The sequence below is a fragment of the Acipenser ruthenus genome, chromosome 19 (genome assembly GCF_902713425.1).
Source record: "Acipenser ruthenus chromosome 19, fAciRut3.2 maternal haplotype, whole genome shotgun sequence".
Taxonomy (NCBI): Eukaryota; Metazoa; Chordata; class Actinopteri; order Acipenseriformes; family Acipenseridae; genus Acipenser; species Acipenser ruthenus.
Genome location: NC_081207.1, coordinates 11,430,208 through 11,440,268, shown reverse-complemented (window position 1 = coordinate 11,440,268; position 10,061 = coordinate 11,430,208). Strand labels below are relative to the sequence as shown.

At 40.7% G+C, this 10,061-nt stretch overlaps 1 long non-coding RNA gene across 1 annotated transcript; it reads left to right on the top strand.

The window, feature by feature from the left end:
* The first annotated feature begins 1,308 nt into the window (after window positions 1–1,308).
* Window positions 1,309–9,552, top strand: LOC131698750 (uncharacterized). Its single transcript, XR_009307761.1, has 3 exons — window positions 1,309–1,384; window positions 1,539–1,577; window positions 9,480–9,552. It is a non-coding gene; the product is annotated as an uncharacterized LOC131698750 (long non-coding RNA).
* The last annotated feature ends 509 nt before the right edge of the window (window positions 9,553–10,061 follow it).

Genomic DNA, 10,061 nt, shown 5'->3' with positions numbered 1-10,061 from the left:
TGTTCATAAATAAAAATATTAAGTTGTATCCGATTTGTTTTTCATTTTCATATCGAAGCTGTTTTAAAATGGAGCCGCACATTTTGCGGGTGCGGCGGTTGTATATAGTCAGAAATTTCTACGGTTCTAGTGTTAAAATGATTTTTATTCACAAGTATAAACATGCATAGTAATACATTTTCATCACAAAAGCATTCAAGCCTGCTTCCGGGTACAGTCTTCAGTTCCAAGCATCAAATCAGTACAGTACAAACTTTCTACTTGCTGTAAATGAGTTTATATAACTTAAATCCTGCCCCTTGGTGCCAGGATGGATTGACACTTTGTCCAGTCAATGGAGCAGTTCCATTTGAATTCGACCAATCAGCGAGACTGTTTGGAGCAGGTCACAGGTCATTCAGGTGCCAGGTAGACTACACAGGCACAGACCCATTGTCTCAAACTGGCCTGTCCACTACTGCTTTACAAGGCAATTTTAGATATATCAAGCCCCTGTTACACCAACCAAACCTAGTTAAATAAAAATGCTTTTTCAATGTTTACAATTAAATTTATGCAGCCTGCGGTTCTAGTCAAAATACTATCTCTCTCTCTCTCTCTCTCTCTCTCTCTATATATATATATATATATATATAATATAGATAGATAGATATATATAGAGATATATATAGATATATATATATATATAGATATATATATATATATATATATATATATATATATATATATATATATATATAATATTGTTGGCGAGTGCAGCCAGCGGCTGGTGTTGATTCGCAGGGAAGCACGCAGAGCACAGAGAAGTTTGGTGTAAAACCAATTATTTTTATTTAAGAACAATAATTAAACAAAAAGCTAATTGAACCAAATATCAAACAATTTGAAGAAAGAAAAAGTGGAAACCAAAAATAACTATTTATAGTCACCTAGTCACAGGTACTGACTTCAATAACTGAGTCCAACCATAGAGCTGCAAAACTGCCCTCTGATCTACACAAAAGGAAGATCCTGACTGAACCAAATGACAGTCTTTATACCTTTCCAGGCCTACCCCTCCCCCCAGAATAAACCATTATGCAGGTGGTTATATAAGAATAAAACAGCAAACAGTTATCAATAATAAAGTATTCAAAAAGAAACAAATCAATGAATATGTATATATACTAACATTAATCTAACACATGCATTAATACTATGCTTTAAAACAAGCAGAGGGAAAAATAATTAAAATCAGCTATCCCCCCTTTCAATATCTTCTACAGGTACTGCCCTGCTACAGGAAGTCAGTACCCAGGGAAATCAATAAAAGCTTCCCTCACCAACATGGCTGGTTCCCCACTTCCTGTCAAGATGGAGGACCATACCACCACACCCAACTCAGGTTGCCTAAACCATTGCATATCAAAAACATGCACATTAAAATAACTGTTCATTTTATCTTAACAATAGTACTGCAATACATTGTTCTGGAAGTGTGCACCCTTCCAAACCAACTGTCTAAACAGTACTCTTGATTAACCTCTCTTGTTTTTCAGGACACTCCCAACCACAGGCCTCCAGTCCTGATACACCAGGTAAGTGAATTTAGTTTTTATTATTTTCCTTACTAGACCCAAGGTTCAGCAACACAATACAAAAACAGTTAAAAACAATTTGCAGAAAATGTCCAGATACATACTGAGACAAATGTGAGGGTCTCCTCCCTCACAAATATATATACAGTGGCTCTCAAAAGTATTCACCCCCCTTGGACTTTTCCACATTTTATTATGTTACAACATGGAATCAAAATGGATTTAATTAGGAGTTTTTGCCACTGATCAACACTAAAAAAAGTCCATAATGTCAAAGTGAAAAATAAAATCTACAAATTGTTCTAAATTAATTACAAATAATTGATTGCAAGTATTCACCCCCTTGAGTCAATAATCAATGAGTCAATTGGGTTGAGGTCCGGGCTTTGACTGGGCCACTCCAGGACATTGACCTTTTTGTTTTTAAGCCACTCCAGTGTGGCTTTGGCTGTATGTTTGGGGTCATTGTCCTGCTGGAAGATGAATCTTCTCCCAAGTCCCAGGTCTCTTGCAGACTTCAGCAGGTTTTCCTCCAGGATTTCTCTGTACTTTGCTGCATCCATTTTTCCCTCTATCTTCACAAGCTTTCCAGGCCTTGACGCATCCCCATAGCATGATGCTGCCTCAACCATGCTTCACGGTAGGGATGGTGTTCTCATGATGATGTGCGGTGTTAGGCTTGCGCCAAACATAGCGCTTAGCGTTGAGGCCAAAAAGCTCTATTTTGGTATCATCAGACCATAGAATCTTCTTCCACTTGGTCTCAGAGTCTCCCACATGCCTTCTGGCAAACTCTAGCTGAGATTTGATGTGAGTTTTTTTCAATAATGGCTTTCTTTTTGCCACTCTCCCAAAAAGGCCAGTTTTGGGAAACACCCGGGCTATTGTTGCCATATGCACAGTGTCTCCCAGCTCAGCCGTGGAAGACTGTAACTCCTTTAAAGAAGTTATTCACCAGTGAGAAGAATGGCACACTAAAAGCATCTAAGGTTGAGCTGGAGAGTTATTTGGAGGAAACACATACAGATTCAAAAAGGCAGGAGCCTATGTCAATTCCGTCAGACATCCCACCTATCAATCCACCAGAATACCAAATGGAGGACTGTGCACCTCAGTGGAAAGAAATAGAGCAAGCTGTGAAAAAAGCAAGGGCTTCATCATCTCCAGGGCCTAATGGAGTTCCGTACAGAGTGTACAAGAGTGCTTCAGGAGTTCTACGAATTCTGTGGAAATTGATGAAAGTGGCATGGGAAAAACAGGTTGTACCAAGAGCATGGCGCCGAGCAGGTGGAGTCTTTATACCTAAAGAAAAAGATTCTACAAGCATCAGTCAGTTTCGTCCCATTTCCCTATTAAACGTAGAAGGCAAGATTTTCTTCAGCATTATTGCTCAGAGATTGTCAGCTTACCTATTAAAGAACTGCTTCATTGACACTTCAATACAAAAAGCGGGCATTCCAGGTTTCCCAGGTTGCTTAGAACACATCAATGTGATCTGGCAACAAATTCAATCAGCTAAAAAGGAGAGGAAGGAGCTCCATGTGACATTCCTGGATTTGGCTAATGCATATGGTTCAGTGCCACATGAACTACTTTGGGCAGCATTTGATTTTTTCAGTGTACCGATGACAATAACAAATTTAGTGAAAGCCTATTTTGGAGATTTGCAATTCAGTTTTTCAACTTCAGAATTCAGCACTACATGGCAATGCCTAGAGGTTGGAATAATGGCAGGATGCACCATTTCTCCACTGGCTTTTACCATGGCAATGGAAGTAATCATTAGGGCATCAAAATGGGTAGTAGGAGGAGAGCGCTTGGCTTCTGGAATGCGACTACCACCAATTCGAGCATACATGGATGACATGACAACCATGACTACAACAGTAGCCTGCACTAATCGATTATTGGGCAAATTAACCAATAACATTGAATGGGCACGAATGCAATTCAAGCCCACTAAATCAAGGAGCATCTCTATAATTAAAGGCAAAGTAGTAGATAAAACATTCTTCATTAATGGTGAGGCAATACCAACAGTGTCTGAGAAGCCAGTGAAGAGTCTTGGGAGATGGTACGACGGGGATCTAAAGGACACAGTTTGTGTGGGAGAAGTTAGACAACAAGCAGTGGAAGGGTTGAAGAGCATAGACAGCTGCGCTCTACCAGGTAAACTAAAACTCTGGTGCTTTCAGTTTGGTCTACTGCCGAGGTTGCTGTGGCCACTGACTGTGTACGAGGTTTCTTTGACAACAGTAGAGAAGCTGGAAGCTTTAATCAGTTCATACATCAGGAAATGGTTGGGAGTTCCACGCTGCCTCAGCAGAGTGGGACTTTATGGTAAAGGAATACTGCAGCTACCAGTCTCTGCTCTAACCGAGGAGTTTAAGTGCGCCAAGGTCAGACTGGAAATGACATTAGTAGAGTCACGTGATAAATGTGTAAGGGAGGCAGCACCTGTGTTGAAAACTGGAAGAAAGTGGGCGGCAAAGAAAGCTGTGGAAGATGCAAAGGCTGCCCTTCGAATTGGTGATATCATGGGGCAAGTTCAGCATGGAAGAGGGGGTCTTGGTTTCAGTTCAACTCCTCCTACATGGCACAAGGCAGCCCCAGCTCAAAGAAGGAAGCTGGTAGTCAACGAGGTGCAAAAGCAGGAGGAGAGGATGAGGTGTATAAAGGCCATTTCCCAGGCCAAACAGGGAGAATGGATGAGATGGGAGAGTGTGGAACAACGCAAGATTGGCTGGCAAGACCTATGGTCAATGGAACAGAGCAGGATCAGTTTCCTCATCAGGTCAACATATGATGTTCTCCCATCACCACAGAACCTAAACCTCTGGGTAGGAGAGGATCCCTCATGTCCTTTGTGTTCATCACCTGCAACATTAAGGCACATTTTGACAGGATGTAAGGTGGCTCTTAGCCAAGGACGGTTTACTTGGCGCCATGACCAGGTGCTGCGATGTTTGGCCTTAGCATTGGAAGACAAGCGTAACATGACCAATAAGTTGCCACCTGTTCCATCAAAACATTACACACAAAAGACAACATTCCTCCGCCCAGGAGAGCAACCACCAAGAAAAGGTGTTAAAACCAATCCTCGCCCAGGACAACTGGAAGCTGCTAGAGACTGGAATATGCTGGCAGATGTTGGTCAACGGCTTATTTTTCCACCTGAGATTGCCACCACTAACCTTCGACCAGATATTGTCTTGTGGTCTGGATCAGCACGCCTTGTTCACCTGGTAGAGTTAACAGTGCCATGGGAGGATGCTGTAGATGAGGCGTATGAGAGGAAGAAACTGCGGTATGCTCAACTAGCCACTGAAGCGGAACAGCGAGGATGGAGAGTTCGGGTTTACCCAGTGGAAGTGGGTTGTCGAGGATTTGTGGCACATTCTACAACCCGGTTTCTCAGAGACGTCCGATTCAGTGGCCAAGAGTTGCGTCGCACAGTGAAGAACTTATCTGAAGCAGCAGAGAGGAGCAGCAACTGGCTGTGGTTGAGACGGAAAGATTCTGGCTGGGGACAGGTAAGTAAGCTGGGCTGAGTTGAGTGGGGGACGGAGGGGGGTGATGCTGGGACGCCAGAATCACCGTCGAGCCCTCTTGAGGTGTCGTGGGCTAGTCGACGAAACACTGAGGATGGAAGGTGCCCACTTGAAAACCCCAGAGATGTACCCTACTTAGCTCAATCCAGACGGTTGTCATGCTGATGCGCTGGGGAGGCCGCACTTTGGTTGATCCCCGGAGCCAGCATCGCAGCCGTTGTGTGTGCTGATGCGCCAGGGAGGCAAAATAAGCTGATCCCTGGAGCCAGCATTACACTTCAGCCATTAACACCAGACAGAAGGATATCTACATCATCATATGGAAGGAAACGTAAATGGATGGAGACGCATATGGATCACATTAGTTTACTGTAAAGCTACGTCTTAGTTGGTGCTTATCTTGGCGAGAGCCGAGTTCAAATCAGCATGAAGTTTTAACATCTATTCTCATGTAATGGAAATCAGAGTTGCCATAGGCCTCTTGCCGGCCTCCCTGACTAGTGCCCTTCTCGCCTGGATATTCAGTTTTTGAGGACGGCCTGTTCTAGACAGATTCACAGTTGTGCCATATTTTCTCCATTTCTTAATAATAGACTTTACTGTGCTCCGGGGGATATTCAATGCCTTGGAAATGTTCTTATATCCTAACCATGATTGGTGCTTTTGAAGAACCTTATTCCGGATTTGCTTTGAATGTTCCTTCGTCTTTATGATGTAGTTTTTGTTAGGAAATGTACTAACCAACTGTGGTACCACCCAGAGACAGGTGTATTTAACCTGAAATCATGTGGAACACCTTAATTGCACACAGGTGGACTCCATTCAACTAATTATGTGACTTCTAAAGACAATTGGTTGCACCAGAGCTTATTTAGGTGTGTCATAGCAAAGGGGGTGAATACTTATGCAATCAATTATTTTCTGTTTTATATTTGTAATTAATTTAGAACAATTTGTAGATTCTATTTTTCACTTTGACATTATGGACTTTTTTTGTGTTGATCAGTGGCAAAAACTCCTAATTAAATCCAATTTGATTCCATGTTGTAACACAATAAAATGTGGAAAAGTCAAAGGGGGGTAAATACTTTTGAGAGCCACTGTATATATAGTGCCTATAGAAAGTCTACACCCCCTTGAACTTTTTGCACATTTTGTTGTGTCATTGTCGCAGAGTTTCATGCATTTAAATGAGGATTTGTTCCACTTATCTACACACCATACTCCACACTTTTAAGGGGGAAAAGTTTTTATTGAGAAAACGATTATATATTAAAAATACAAAATTGAAAGATCATAATTGGATAAGTCTCCACCCCCCTGAGTTAATACTTGGTGGAAGCACCGTTGGCAGCAATTACAGCTGTGAGTCTGTTGGGATAGGTCTCTACCAACTTTGCACACCTAGATTTGGCAATATTTGACCATTCTTCTTTACAAAACTGTTCAAGCTCTGTCAAGTTCCTTGGGGAGCGTTGATGGACAGCAATCTTCAAGAAATGCCACAAATTTTCGATTGGATTTAGGTCGGGGCTCTGACTGGGCCACTCAAGGACATTTACCTTTTTGTTCCTTAGCCACTCCAGTGTAGATTTGGCTGTGGTGCTTTGGGTCATTGTCATGCTGAAAGGTGAACTTCCGTCCCAGTTTCAGCTTTCTTGCAGAGGGCAGGAGGTTTTCCTCAAGGACTTCACTGTACTTTGCTCCATTCATTTTCCCTTCTATCCTGACAAGTGCCCCCGTCCCTGCCGATGAGAAACATCCCCATAACATGATGCTGCCACCACCATACTTCACAGTAGGGATGGTGTTCTTTGGGTGATATGCTGTGTTGGGTTTGTGCCAAACATAACACTTTGAATTTCATTTTAGTTTCGTCAGACCACAAAACTTTTTGCCACATGGTTACACAATCTTCTGAGCGTTTTTTTTTTGCATACTTCAAACGGGATTCAAGGTGGTCTTTCTTGAGTTAAATACAGTCCAGGTTTGTGGAGTGCTTGGGATATTGTTGTCACGTGCACACTTTGACCAGTCTTGGCCATACAAGTCTGTAGCTCTTGCAAAGTTGCCATTGATCTCTTGGTAGCCTCTCTGATCAGTCTCCTTCTTGCTCGGTCATCCAGTTTGGAGGGACGGCCTGATCTAAGCAGGGTCTTGGTGGTGCCATACACCTTCCACTTCTTAATATCGTCTTGACCGTGCTCTAAGGGATATTCAAGGCCTTTAATATTTTTTTATACCCATCCCCTTATCTGTGCCTTTCAACAACTTTGTCGAGTTCTTTTGAGAGCTCCTTGGTGCTCATGGTTGAGTCTTTGCTTTGAAATGCACTACCCAGCAGAGGGAACCTACAGGAACTGCTGAATTTATCTTGAAATCATGTGAATTCCTACAATTTAACACAGGTTGAGGCCACTTAACTTGGTGTGTGATTTTGAAGGCGATTGGCTACACCTGAGCTAATTTAGGATTGCTTTTACAAGGGGGGTGGACACTTATCCAACCAAGCTATTTCAGTTTTTATTTTTAATTAATTTTCTACAAAATTTCTAGAATATTTATTTCACTTGGAAGTTGTGGGGTAGGATGTGTAGATAAATGAAAAAAAACTATTTTAATGCATTTTAATTCCAGGCTATAAGGCAACAAAAGGTGATAATTTTCAAAGTGGGTGTGACAGGGTGGTTTTTTAATTTATTTTTGTACCAGGGTATTTTTGTTGACTCCAAGAACCTTTCCTACTTCCCTTCATGTCTGAATGTGTGTGTGCTTGTGATATGCATGATTAATGAATTCTGACTTACCATTTCCCCTATTTTCCCCAAATCACTGCAGTGTATCCCCATTCTTGGAGAACAACACAAGCAAAGAGAAAATATAATTAAAAAACCAAAGTTTGTATTATTCATACCTGTGTATAAAAATCCTTGTTGCTGGTAGTAGCTGATCAGCAGTGTATAAAAGATGGCCGCCAGTGATACCTCAGCATATAAAGATGGCTGATAGTGCCACATCAGCAGAAACAAAATGGTTGCTGAGGTTAAAGGTCATAGCTAATATTTAAAAGTGCACTTTTCTTTATATTTTGTCTTATATATGTGTATGGTTAACCTTATGTGTGTGGATCTGGACAAAATATTTTTTTGATGATGCTAATGAAGCATTTTTGCATCTGTATTTATTTTTATTTTTTAAAAAAAAATGAGAGCTGTATCTTTAAATGAGTTGCCTTATGGGAAATTCATTCTATATATAAAGGCCTTGGAATGCTCATGGGGGGAGCTCTAACCTTGAAGGTGGATGCTGGAGAGACTCATGGTGTATTACTTTCTCTTGTTTTTCTTTTGTTTCATATAAATGAATAGTTTTTTTGCAATTTAATTCTGGTGTTTTTATCATCCTTTTTGGCAAGCCAAACCCAGTCACTCGGCCCGGTGACAGGGGGTGTAGACTTTCTATAGGCACTGTATATTACATACACATACACACACATAATCTAGTTATAATGCCAGACCACTTTATATTGAATGTAACATCCATAGTGTACAGAAGCTAGACACACTATCACTGAAAATTGCTTACATGCATAATAATTTGCATTATCAACCATCAATAAGTAGATGATAAATCAGGTATACATTTTAAAAAGCCTAAAAATGTATAAATAAATCAGTAACATACCATTTTGCTAATGTATTGGAACACCTCAAGATTTGTAATTTATATCCTTTATACCTACCTGCATGAAAATCTCAGGATGTGAGCATTCAGTAGTCAAATTTTAGACCACATTGTGCTTTAATTAGGCATCTTAAACAACTTCTAAAAAATCTAATACATTTTACCATTTATGGCTATGAGATGCTTTTCTCTTGCTATTTTAAATTAGACAATCATTAATTTGCCTATTTTCCAAGATTTTCAGTTACAGTGGTTTGATTTCATATGCAAAACAAATCAAAGGCACAGGAGAAATGTGGTGTTCTAATACATCTGCACACGGCTGTATAATAAAACATACCCTGAGGTCCAGTTGAGGCAGGAGTTTCAGCTTCAGGATCAGGTGGTTCCAGAAGCAAAAGTTTCATCACAGTCACTGTGCAATAACATGACTTGCAGACTGCAAACTCTCACTGTCAAAATCACTGCCACTCTCCACTACATCCCGAGGTAATTTCAGGTCATGAGAATGAAGTGTTTCATCAAAACGTTTCTTTTCTGCCTCCATCTGCAATCAACTGAGAAAGATTTTTGCTTACTTTGTCTTTCGGAATCAAGAACCTCTTCATGGTTTAGAGTTATGTTTTTTGCTATCCACCCACTCTTTTTCTCTCTCCCTTAACTTTAGTCTCTTTAATGACTGACTGTGGCAGAGCGGTTGCAGTACTGACGTCACGGACCAGGAAGAAGCAATACAAAACAAAGGCACAGGTAGGTAGGGGAAACGAGACGCGTTTGCGCTCGGGTTTTAATAATAAATCAAACAATAAACAAAACACTTTATACCAAACAAAAGGGCTCGATGGCCAAAAATACATACAGACAAATACCGAGTGGTACAGCGGTAGCAGTTGCTTCGGATGTATGATCTCGTTCCAAACCGTCCTCCCATCTCTAACTCAAAAGGAAAATCTCCCTCTATTAGCCTGGAGCTGGTTCTTTTAAGCTGTGGCTGGAGCCTTAATTAATTATAAATAAAACAATTACCTTATTGAGGCTCCAGCCACATTCACACAGGTTTTTTAAATTAATAAACAAAACAAACAATAAAAACACGGCTTTCCCACCGTCAAATACAAATATAATAATAATAATAATACGAAATATACAAATAATAATACAGGGACGAGGTGTACCCAATCACACTGACCTTTTCTTCTTTCCATTCCTTGATCCTCTTATTTCTTCCACCTTTACTTCCTTTTTAGCA